A 13,945-nucleotide genomic window follows, 5' to 3' on the forward strand; every position below is an offset into this window, starting at 1 on the left:
TTTGATGCAAATGCCCAGCTGCCTTTCCCAGGTCCTTTCGCCGATGTCTTGTTAGATTTCCTAAACTCGTGGGCGGTGTGGCCCATTCAAGACTTGGTCTGTTCCCCACTCTTGGTAAGTTTTGAAGATGACAAGATCCCTTCCTCCATCTTCTCATTCCATCCTTTACCTTATTTCAATGGAATGAAATAGGCAGCACTCGTATGATGTCGTTTGTATGTGGCAGGATAAAGTTGGCGAAACTGTCCAGCCACAAAAAGAGGATGTTAAACGTGGCCCTGTGATCAAATGGGTAAGTCACAGGCTGTGATCACTTGGCATCACCCCTCCCAAGTTGCATAAGAATGAGAAGAAGTGTAAAGCATTTTATGGTGTCGTCAACTCCATTGCACAATCCAGACAGCGGAGGTGATAAATATTCTTTGATCATAGTTGTTGTTCCTCTTTCTAAATATTTAGAGCGAGATACTGTGGTGGAATTTTAGTCTTGATAGACTTTATTCAGATGGGATTTGGAGATGTTATATTGACATGGCTTTTACCTTAGCATAGTTTAAAGTTTAAACCCTCTGAATTATTGTTTGCCTTAGATGAATTGTATATTATTATTCAACCTTTCCTACTATTTTAAGCAAAATAACTATAAAGGCTTGATTTGTTGGACTCTTTCGTGGTGATCCTACACCATCAACTACCCTTTAATAACTTCACAAACCTTTCTTTGGTGTGCAAAATTTTTAATAATGATAGTTGATGGTACAATAAAGTTGATGATAGTCGTTTACTATTCAAGTTTTGTTCAAGGTCTCCTATATGTTGCATATGCATAGGTTTTGTTATTGCGTACCAATAGAGGGTCCCTGCAACTCTTTTACATATACAGATGAAGCAGAATGTTTGATTGAAATTGTGAACCATGTGCTCTTTCCACTATAGCTTACGATAGTTGAATATACCATTGTGATTGTTTGTTTTTGAACACTGAATCTGAAATGAATTAACAACAAAAAAATAACCAAAAAAATATCTATTAAAATACACCAGACTTCCATTATAGTTTCTTGGCATATGTGTAATAAGTTGGATGTAGGATGAGGAGTGTTGACTGATGGAGTTATCTTCCCAAAACATGGATTCCCAATTGGCAGGTAACCTGCCGCCCAAGTGCCCAGTTTAGTGAACATGTCAACTTTACCAAACACGTTAACTTTTTGTATCATGCATAATGTTATTCATTCCAAAAAATGCAATAGATAGCAGTTCCTTTCTTGTTGGCATAAACTATTGTTTCCTACATTTTTCATGTTGTCTTGCCCACCTATCTACAGATACTTCTTTTTGGCATTGTTTGCAGGGATGGCAATGGGAAGACCATGGACAAGAAAAAGAAAGGGTGTCGAAACATCTATTCCACAGAACAGAACGCCTTCTACGAATTCAAAGGCGAATGGGACGGCCGTTGTTCTCACCTCCGATGGTGGTTTAGGGAAGTCTGCAAGACAACCACCACCGCCCTTTGCAGACTGCAACAATGGGATGGACACAATAAAATTTGACGCCACACAAGTAGAACTGCTAACGTAGAAGGTTGAAATGGCCCATGCTAAAAGTGAAAGGTTGAAGGGGATTGTTTCTCATCTTGAATGGAGACTCACTGAAGTAAAAAGGAGATGCACTGAACTCAATAAGAAATGCACTGAACTCAATAAGAAATGCATGGAACTCAATAACAAGGTCATGGACTTGGACAATAAGAATATGGACCTTGAGCTAGAAGTGCATGGTTTGCAGATGGTGAATGAGAGACAGGAGGTAGTTCGTGAGGTGTGTGCTAAAAATAGCAAAATCATAAGTGACCAAATGCAGGGGATGCTAGATGTTTGTGCGCAATGTGCTCAGTACTGGAAACAGAGGTACGTGGAGGTGTTTGCCTCTATAACCGATGATGATGATGGGAATGATGTGCCTCCCCTTACTCTGACCACTGGGGGAAACAAAAGTCATTTAAATACTCAACCTCTGCCTCTATAATAGGCTTGCACTATTATGAAAGTTTTCTTGTTCAATTAAACATCAGCAGTGGTGCAGACTTTTTGTAATCAGACATATTCTTTCATTTAGGAAGACACTTTGTATGCTTCATGAATGGTTATTTTCAATAAACTTGATTGACCAAAGTTTTTCTTTCTGGTTCTTTTCTTTGGGAGCCCTTCTTGAACCAGTCCCTTGAACTAGTTGTAAAAATATATTAAGTGGCCTTGGCACCTTGTCAAAAAAATAAATAAATAAATGTGATTGACTTCACTTAAACATCAATGGTTAATGATTGGCTTGTTGTACACTTTTTCATGCTTTCTGAATGGTTCTATGTGGCTTTTCTACATGTCTTCTATGATGAATGGTGTTTGCACTTCTCTTAATAAGTTAATATGACTTCCCAATCAATGTTCACAAACCAAGGCGGGTGAACCTATACTTGAAGCCTAACTTTAGGTTAAAAGCTTTTTTATAGCGGATTTAAATGAACCACTAATTGTATGGTGGCAATTTTTTTTTACAAACTGAAAAAATGCTTATTTATGGATAAACTGTATCACAAGTACATAAGATAGACTTCTCAATGACTATTATTCTTCATAAATATTAAATATAAATCAATGAGTATTAACTATTAAAGCTTTACGACACAAAAGGTCTGTAACTATTAATCTTGCTTGCAGTCTTTTGCTTGTCTTCATCACTTTTTTTCATACAGCCTCTTATATGTAGTGTCCTCCCTCAACAAAAACTCTATTTGATCTTGATTTAGTTGAGCCATATCTAAGTTTAGTTTTCTAGTGCTTCTATGGTCAATCTTTCCAACTTGTCGTATCATCAAATGTCCAAAAGCTTCTTCTCTGTCAACCAGTGTGGGTGACTCTTCTCTATCAACGCGTGTTAGTCATGTGTTTTACACCATCAATTTTGCAATAAATGGTTGTGATTGACTAACCTCTCACTAACACATTGTATGAAAGGTCTGTTTTGGAGCAGAATAGCTTCAGCCATTAGCGAAAGGTTGCTCAATCGCAGCCGTTAAGTGCAAAATCGACGGTGTAAAATGTGTGACTAACACGCATGTTCGTCAATCCATATTGGAATAGCAACTGTTAGTTTCACATGTAAGTTAAAGGTTAGTCAATCAAAACCGTAAATGTCACGTGTTTGTGCAAGGTTAGTCAATCAAAATCATAAATGTCGCATGTTTGTGAAAGGTTAGTCATTCCCAACCGTAAGTTTCATGCGTTACTGATAGATTAGTCAATCGCAGCAGTAAATTTCGCATGTTTGTGATAGGTTAGTCAATCGTAGCAGTTAGTTTCACATGTTTGTTACAGGTTAGTCAATTGCAACAATTAGTTTCGATGGCGTGTTAGTCTAGTTTGCCGTTTTGCATGGCAAAAGGAAAATTCTGCCAGCCACTAGTCGAATCACAACCGTTAGTCAACTGCAACTGTTCATTTCGCATTTTTTGATAGGTTAGTCAACCGCAGCCATTCATATCGCGTTTGTGTGATAGGTTAGTCAATCAAAGCCATTAGTTTTTCTTTTTTGTGTTAGGTTAGTGAATCACAACTATTTGTTTTGCATGTTAGTGAGAGGTTAGCCAATCGGCCTTCAGGGGATCAGGATATGATCCAGATCAATCAGGGCCGCGGCTATTCTAGCTCGAAAACAGACCTTTTGTAAAGCATGTTAGTGATAGGTTAGTCAATCACGCCTGTTATTGCAAAATTGATGGTGTAAAATGTGTGACTAACTTTTTGGAGCCAGAATAGACGCGTGCTATTTAGAGAAAGGATTATATTTATTAGATTTAAATTAACATATAAAGTGTATTGCTTTGTAGACAGATAAAGTGCATAGAGACAAACACATAAACTGTAAACATAACCGAGACAAACATATAAATTGTAAACATAACCGAGACAAACATATAAATGGTAAACATTGCAGACAAACGACATTCAAAGATCAGCTATGTAACCATAGAAATTAGTTGTTTTATTAATAATAGCATAGTCTTATAGGACTAGTTATACAATTTTAATTAGAGGACCTCCTCTATGATGGTAATCTACTCTGCATCCTTACAAACCTCCGTGCTAGCCATGGACTACCATAACCCATGAAAATGGGGGTGTAGTCCGTAATAAGCAAGTTCCATGGAAAGAATGTCGTGACATCCTCGATACTGTCATCGGAGTGAGGCACCAGGGACCGTCCACGTCTCCAATGGGGTTTGTCAGCACAGATAATGTGAATCTGAGGGAGAGTGGCTAGCCAGTATGCAAGGGCAAAATACACTGGCCATAGTCACCTATACAAATCAACCATCAACCGAGTTGACAATTTTGTGAAGGAGATCACATCTTGTATGTGAACCGTGTACATATTGTTGTCAGCATAATGTCTTCCCATTCAAATGGTCCACTCAGCGGCCCGTGTGGGAGTTATTGTTCGGATAATATCTGAAACAATGACATCTGGGAGGCACTGAAATAAGGCAGAGTCCTTGTCGTTCTCTGCCAACCTCTCTAGCAATCTGCAGACACATACGATAAGAGTGTTAGTAATATAACTATAGCATTCAAGAAATGTAAGACATAAGAGTATTAATTATTTAACTAGAGCATTCAATAAATTGAAGACATCAAAGCACAATACTAAAAATTAAGTTGCATAAAACCTATGCCTGTCGCCAGACGTGTATGTGAACGCTATTTAGTGATAAAAGAGGGTGAACAAACAATGGACCTGCATACAAAGATACATTATAAAAGATGGTTAGGGATAGTTATAGTAAACATTACAATGCAACTAGAATAAACAAAGTTGTTCCATATTATGCAACAGGTTGAATGAAGAATGGCTAAACATCGAGGGACATCAAGCACATATATGACATAGTTAGAAACAAAAAGCTTGATTTGAACAAATAATACCAAAATTAGTATCAATGAGGATCACTATGTGATCCCTCTCCACGTAAAATACCTTCAAAAGATAATCACCGATGAGGACTCCTATGGCCAGGTGTTGAGGGGGTGCCGAACACTGTCATAGATAAGTGTGTATCACTTTCACCAACTACAAGACACAATGACTAAATAAATGCGTGCAACATTCACATGTTTAGAAACCACTTACAGGTGACACTAGAGTACCAACCTATATCAAAGACAACTGATGCAGTGGCAAGGACATGTGGTTCCCGTGCTTGGTCCAATTGCCTCTTTCCCCTTCTCCTCCTAGAAGTCTCAAAGGGAAACTCAAAGGTGAGAGGCTGCTGAACATCATGACAGATCTCACTCCTACTACTATGCCTATGTTGTCGCTGATTGCGACAACGGACCTGACTTGCACTAAACCAAGGCCACATACATTCGATGGTTGTATTGGCTGGATCAGTAGATGGTCTAAAATCAAATGACATGGCACCGGCATCCTGAAGATCAGCCATGAACCTATCTAGACAACCTACAAATGCCATTAGTTTATTGCCTGAAGCCGGCATTGTTTACGACAATATGTTTAACTTTCTGTTTGCTTCTTTCCATATTATGGTGTCTACATCCTCTAAATTTGTATGTGCATTAGAAATGGTATCGACGACAGGTTCAGGTGTTGGGTTTTCATTAGTATTAGCAGATGTTGGAGTCAACATATGAATAGGATCTGTATGAAACAAGATGTTAGGGTGAAGTACACATCTTTTAAGTTAGCAAAAATCAGCATTCATGAACATCCACTTACCCAGAACATGTTAATCATGGAATGAATTGTTCATCGTTGCAACAACCTTCAATGCATGCTTGCACATGTTTCCTCGCAAACTCCATGAACTTTCATAGATGTAGAAGTGATCCCCAAATTTCCTAACCACATACTAGTTGCATGAGGACTGACTTTTCACCTAGTACCATCCAGGAGTAGTGTCGTCTGGAACACAATTGACATCAGGAATTGCCTTTGCCCTCTCCATACTAGTTTGCAAATGTGTCAACCTGTAGTTTTTGATAAATCCAAAATGCTCCAATTCTCACTTATGTTGGTAGAATGGTTCCACTTTATACATAAGTATAAAATATAGATTGTCCATCCTCCTCGAGCACGTCTTTTTATCATCTCTTAGGTGCAGTGACTTTAATTTACCATGGTCTGATTCGATGGCATTATTTGTGTCCTAGTTAGCATGAGCAAAATTCCTAAAGTTTTTCGCCCACATAGCTGGCCACAAAAAAAAAAAATTGAAATAAAGAAATTAAAAAACAGGAGTAGGATGTCAACTACCAAATGACAACCAAAACGGGTAACAAGTCATAAAGCCACTACTCGAATGTAATGTCGAACTCACCGATACGGCCTTCTCCTTAACACCATGTGCTATAGAAGTACTCTAGAAAACGTGGCTAATCACTAAATTCGGCAAAGAAAGTGTGCATCTCCTCCACCGTGCTCTCTTCACTTTCATGCATTGCCATCATTATCGCCCCTAGACGGTGAAAAATATCCATTGCTCTTTCCTTCATTGCATACTTGTATACATTCTTCAACCATGCTCAATGCACGTGCCAAATACAAATTATGACACGGCATTCAAAAATAGTCCTGTTATGAACAAAACATTTAATTGGGCTGAGTCGGGAGCGTGATCATTTAAAATAAAATGTAAAGCAGTGTACCATACTGTTTGATTTCATGTAGACAAAATATCCCTCTTGCACTTACTCTATGGCTTGAATCTCTGCACTCGCATCATCCGTGATAAATGCATTGATACTCCAATCAGGCCTCTTTTCCTTTCCTCAACTCCGCAACTCCATCAACCACACCTGGATATCCTCGATCTTGTTCCTTGATGTCACAACCCATGCAATAGGCACCCCCGATTGCTGCTCGTCGAAGATGAGACACGAATACAATTGATACTATTTTAAACAACAAATAGGAAGATCATGACCATCCACAGATCAAATGGGCTGCATGAAAAATGGACAGGTTAAGTTCAAAGAGATATACCCCGTATTTGTTTGTTGCGAATGTCGAATCCATTGAGATGATTGAGTCATGCGAGAATCCTACCATCATATCAAGTATCCAAGCCATTTGTATTCCCATAATGAAAGGTCTGTCGACACCTTGTGCCTACTGGAAATAAAAGAAATTTGCCTCATCCTATTTTTTCCAGTCTAAGATGCTAGCGGCATCATACACATGCTTTTGTGATTGAATAGAATGGACCCTCATCGCCACGTTGATAAAATCATTGTGTGTCATGAATGAATCTCTCTTCTTCAACATGTCATGAAAAACGGGATCATCAAGATGTCTGTCCACAATAGCATCAATGCTCACATCCATCAGCAACAGCCTCTCTATATATGCTTTGCATTCATCAGAAAGGTTTGGTGCAAATTGAGAGTGCAGCTCATTGCTGGTATCATCGACGCCATGACAAGCTTCACCATTCTTATCTACATGCAATGGTTGCTTGAATATCAAGATGGCCATATCTACCCTACCATATAACACCTTAACAATGAAGTGGCATGTACAACCTCTTTTTTTCTGATATGTCCACAGGCGCTTCTTATTCGGTGACTTCTTCCTGTTGTCTTATGGTCCATATGAACACCAATACCGTCAAAAAACAACTCTCCTATTATCAACAATAGTCGTTATGTCATTAAACGTGGACAAAGAATATGAAAGAATGTGTCTACGAACCAGCTGTACATCTTTGTTGTATGCGTGTTGTGCAGAGCACTATCATGCTCAATGTGCCACTTTCAGAGGAATTGGGTTTCAACACCTTTGCGCAATGATTCCCCTCTCACGAATGCATCCAATCTACCCAGGGGAATTACTGCACACAGGTCTGACGTTGAATCATTTTTGACACAAATTGGCATCCACTGAATATCCCTTGAACACAAATGACACAAACCTTCACCACCATCTTGAACTTCCAATACCATAATGTCCTGCCATTTCTAGTGTTTTCCCATTCTCGTCCTGCACATATCGAAGAAAGAAAGAGATATCGTAAATAGTAAACAACCACAGTGATTATATCTTCAGTGTGATACTGTTTTGAGATATTGGTTGATGTCAAATGTGTTTGCCATGATATTGGTCGCTTCGCACATATGACCAAATCTACTTTACTGTTAGAACTTCATCCTGCCCATCCTGTTAGCACATATTTTTACAAAATAGTTTTGTGCTATATGTGGACACTTTTAGTTTCATCATAAGAGCATTTAGTGGTGGATTGTATGTACAGGTGATATGTTGTAGTATCTTCATGAAAAAGCATCACTTCAGCTTATTGAAGGGAATGTTGAGTGATATGTTGAGTGTTCGACAGGTCTGACTTGGAGCTACAATAGCCGAGGCCGTTTGAAATATGCCTCCAATTCACTTGACCTTTGTTCATACTCATTAGTTTAAATCTGAAGGCGGGCCCATCAGAGAAAAAGACCATATTGGGATAGTGCAAAAAATAGTTAGATCGATTCTCGATGACATGGAGAATCGAAAGGTGGAACCATCAGTATTACCTAAATCGATAAATCAAACTTGGAAGCATAAAGCATAAAAGTGCATCAGAGACTCATCAGGACTTAGGGAGGAATAGAAAAATGCTATTCCGACCTCCGATGAAGATAAAAGCACCTGTGGGGATATCGATGTAAACTATACTGATAAAGTAAACATGCATTAGGACTCATCGGGACATCAGAAGAAGAAATTTTATGCTATGCCGAGTCCCAATAGGTCTATTAAGGTGGATGTAGACTTGCTAAGAGTTCTTCAAGGTGATTTATGCCGATAACGTGAGGGACTTACTCACAATGCGGACTGGTATATTGAGATCATTGCGGCATTAGAGGGACATAAATTGAACTATGTCGATACCCGATGGGACATATCCGACTATGTTTCGGCTATCAAGAGGGGTCGGACGTGGCTATTCTAGCTCCAAAATGGACGTGTCTATTATGGCTCCAAAATGGCAGTATGGATTGACTAACATGCGTGTTAGTAGCAGGTTTTACACTGTCGATTTTGCAATAAATGGTTGCGATTGACTAACACATCACTATCACACTGTACTAATGAGCCAGAATAGGGAATAGCTTCAACCCTCGAAAATAGACCTATCGTACAACGTGTTAGTGAGTGGTTAGTCAATCACAACCGTTAACTGCAAAAAATTTTGCAGTTAAAAATATTTTTCCCATTATTGGCTAAGTCTGCAAAAAAATTTGAGTCTGGTGTGTTCTTGTTGCTCCAAGACAACTTTAAGTCCAAATGGGTTTAGGGTTTAGGTTTTAAAATCGCTTTAGTAACTGATAAAACCCTTTGGTTTCTATTCTTGCATTACTTTATTCACTTAAGTAATGGGTCTTGGGGTCGTGAGAAGTGTCCCCCCTTGTCATTTGCCTAGGCGGTCGTTCAATAATTGTAAAAATTCTTTGCCTTATCTCTTTTTCCTTCAAATGTTGTCAGGCCCAGTAAGTGTCATGCAGCTCTCAGATGGATCTACGGCTTTCGCAATTTCGTTAGGTGAAGTTGCAAGTTCTTTAAGACTTGCGAAATAGCGAAAGGAAAAAACATGTTCAATGGTGCACATTTGGTTTGGTTTAAAGAATATTCATCTCGTTCAAGATCTAACAGCTGGCATTGATTCGCAGCCAAAACTAGAAAGCAAATTACTTTTCACAAAATGGTGAAATGACTTGACCTTCCAGGTGGCAATAAAGGAAATGGATCCCATTGATTTTTTAGCAAGTAAAGAGGTGACACGCAATGGACCAAATGCCAGATGGATAGAGCTGAGTCAGAGGGACCACGTCTATCGAACCTCAATAGGTTGCTAAGCATCGAGCAGGTCAGATATAATCTAATGGTCTACGTGTTTTCATGAAGGTAAAGTGCTCATGTTTTAAAATCTACGAAATGGCGAAAGGTTTTTGGCGCCCAAATAATAGATAAAGCATGAAGTTTAAAAGGGGTTCAACTCTGTTTTGATCCAAGGGCTCGCATTGTTTCGTGGCTGCGATTTCCATCCGATCGGACACTTGGTGTGATTTTGTTTGGTGAAATTGCTCAAATTTTATGCTTTACGAAATGGCAAAAGAGTGAAAAGAATGTGTCGTGACCCGTTGGAGCAAAAATTTCAAATTCTTTCATGAATTCAATTCTGAAGGGATGGCTGAAGCATGCAGTATCAATGTTGTAGTTAAGAGCCCTACTACCATATATTATTTTGCATCAATTCAATGAAGGCATTATTCTAAAGAGTAGTGTCAGAGCAAATTTCTTCAGTTGCAGAGCGAAATTTTCTTCAAGCAAAAATAGGTTTTCTTGTACTCCCACTTCGCAATTACTTGACAAAGTGTTTCAATTGAGGTTTCGATTTATTGTTGAATAGTTGGGGTAGTAATTATATTACTCGCATAGTTATATAAGATGGCACCTAAAAGAAAATTCTTAGGAAAGGTTAACTACCAAGAAAGGGCTATCTGTGATGATTTCCTTGAACAGTTGACAATGTCAACTAATGCGGCAGCTAAGGCAAAGGAACTAGTGCCAAGAGCTCCTCGCTTGAAAATTGGAGAGGGATTATATGATAAGGGTAACTGGTTGAGAGACCCATAGGTTGGGTTGTCTGGGTTAGGGTTATTCAAAGTTGGATTTGGCATGAGAAATTCCCTAGCCCCAATGAACAACACCTGGGAGTTAGATGTGGGAAAATTGGTAGTTCCAGGAGTATTCATGGATGTAGACCTCCTGACTCAAATTGCACATAATTATGACCCGATTACAAAGAGTATTAAGGATATAAATGGAAAAACCCTCATCAAGATTAAAGATGATGAGGAGTTCAAAAATGCATTCGGCCTTAGTGAAGTATCCAATTATTTGGAACCCATCAACTTCAAATCATTGGCTTAGGTCTACAATGCACAGAGGAATCACCTTAGAAATGGGCCTCTTAAAGAGTTTTTTGTTAAGATAGGTGGATTAACTGTTGTAGGACCCAATACTATGGAGACTTTCTCCTTGAATCTATTCACCCTTAGAGCTAAGGGATTATACTGGTCACTCTGCCAAATTCTCAGAGAAGATGTTGAACCAAATATGCCAACTCATTATATGTTAATGATTGCTCAGATTTTGAATCCTTCTCTGGCAGTGACATTTGATTATGCCCCTTATATCACTGATGCTATCCATGAATGATTGATAGGAATAAATAATGGGAAAGTGGATAGGCCCTTTGGATGGTATTCCCTCCTCATGCACCTGTTTCTTTTCAAGGGTGGTGATTACTTTGTAAATGGGATGGATCTTGTAAAAGAGAAGGATGGAGGAAAGATGCCAGTTCAGTTATGGACTACAGTGTTGTCATGGGACAGTGAAGATGCTAGCTTCTTAAAGTTTGATAAGTGTTTTGCATCTAAGATTAGGACTCTCATCTGTTTAGAGAATCCAAGAGTCCCCAAGGTTCTTTTGGAATTTATTAGGCCAAAAGAATTTGCTGAGGATATAAAAATTGTCCACAATTGGGGTGATATCTACTTATACCCTGTCTCCATAGTGTTCAGACTATATGGTTTCAAAGGAACCCCATTTTTGTTTCCCTGTCAGGTCCCTCTCAAGGTGGGAATTGCAGAAGTCCTCAGACAGATTGGTAGTGTGCAAGAGGCAGAGTTGACAGGCAGAGGTAAAGGGACCATTTTCCCTACAGTTATCGTAGCCCACCAATTTGTAATAACTAAAGGAGGTTGGAAATTCTTTGAGGATTTTCTTCAACCTTATCACTTATCAACTGCAGTATCTAGGTGTGTCGATCTTGAAGATTTCTTCAACGGCATGTTCAGAAAGAGGGTCGTATGCAGAGGTAGACCCCATCAATTCCAGTTTCCTGAAGACCTCATTAGGAATGAGTTTGATCTAGATGAGCAAGAGTTGAGGAAGGAAAAGTGGGTGGCTTATAAAAAAGCCTTAGACTTTGTACACCAATTTGATACTAGTTATGACCCATTATCTAGCTTCCACCCTTTTGAGGAGAAAATAAAGTTCTTAATTCTTTGTTTTGAGGATGTGATGCAAACTTTGAAAGAAAAGAGGGAGGTTGTAATTAAAAACAACCCTAAGAAAACAAGACTGGTCCTAAGTAGGTCCACATATGCCAGAGCAATCCCTCCTGGTGACTACATGTTGCACAAGAAGTCCAATTACAGTGTGTTAATGCCTACAACAGGGGAGCCCTCTACCTCAAAAGGGAAGAGGAAGATACAAGATGTCATTGACATTCAAGATAGCCCAAAGAAACAAAGAGTGGGAAAAGAAATACAATTTGATGAACCTTTGTATTCCCCATCTCAATCCCCTATTCATATAGGAGATGAACAGGTTGTAGCTAAGAAATTGCTACAATTAGGCAGTCTTGGAGAGATAGCTTACAATTATGATGAAATGGATGAGGGAATGCCAGAAGAGCCCCTCACAGTTGAGATGAACATTATTGTTAATGAATTCAAAGGCCAGGAGTGGGATCCTGAGATCAAACAGGCCAGTGAAGACTTCTGGGCTAATAATAATTTTGTCACATCAGAAGCTTTCATGCAATTTGTGTGGAAGCAAAACATTGACAAATATAATACAAGGTGTGAAAAGAGAAAATGTGAGCAGCCCCACAAAGATCTAGCTGTGGTTGAGGAGGAAATAAAGAAAGAAATGATTGTTGAGTTTAAGACCATCACTCCTGAGCAAGGAAGAGACATGGTGGCACAGGCTGGGGTACTCATTCTCCCTGAGTGGGACATACCAGATGCCTTGGTATTGGAGGCAGTAAGAAAAGAGACCAAACCTATGGAGGGAGTCACTTTCAGCAAAGACAATGCTGCACTAGTAATGTGGTCTCTTAAGAGAGATGAAAATAAGAGAAATAAAGACACCCCAAGGTCAAGTTACCTTGGTGGAATGATAGTAAAAAGAGTGCAGAACACTGGTGTAGTGGAAGTTGCTAGCACTGTGCTAGAAACTTCCACTGCCCCAGTGCTAGAGATTGCAAAGTTTAATGTTGTAGTAGCAAAAAGAGAGGCAAAAGAAAAGGCAGATCTCCAAGCTAAGCTGGAGATAGTTTTAAAAGCTTATAACAATGCCAAGGATGAGATAAGAGGTAGAGATAGCATCATTGTCAAGCTACAAAGCAAGTTGGCAAGACAGTACCATCAAGGTGAGTCTTCAACACTGATGATCTCCTCTTCTCCTACAAGACCTCCACCTACTAGCCCCATTATTGAGTTACCACCATCTCCAGCACCTTCTAGTTCTCAAATGGTTGAGATCACTCCTCATGAGTTGGAAAATTTAAAACAGGCTCAGGCCCAATACGCAAAGAAATATGAAGAAAGAGTAAGGGCTACAATTTCAGCTTTTGCCAATACCATGGGGGCCTCATTATTGTATAACAACATGAGCAAGATTCTAGATATGTGGAATGAGCTTAATGGAGATAAGGCTATTTTAATGCCTATTTTTGACAAGTGGAAGCCCAGAGAGTAGGATTTGGAGCTTATTTGTGTATCCTATGATGAAGTAGGGGTTGATCCTATTATCAAATCCACTTGTGACACCACAAAGGATCTAGTAAAATTAGTAGAAGGAATAGATAATGTAGATAGGAAGATCAATTTGTACAAGAAAGAGTACAGTGATCAAGTTTTTGAATTACTCCTAGGAGGTTTTGCCAGCCCAAAACAATTAAAGGACAAACAAGTATGGCTTAAGGAATTAGAAGCCAAATTGTCAGGTAGAATAAAAGGAATTATTGTCGTAGATGATGCTTCCTTTTTTGTTGTAAGAATTCAGGAGATAGAGAGAA

Source organism: Cryptomeria japonica, chromosome 2 (assembly GCF_030272615.1).
Source record: "Cryptomeria japonica chromosome 2, Sugi_1.0, whole genome shotgun sequence".
In the NCBI taxonomy this organism is placed as follows: domain Eukaryota; kingdom Viridiplantae; phylum Streptophyta; class Pinopsida; order Cupressales; family Cupressaceae; genus Cryptomeria; species Cryptomeria japonica.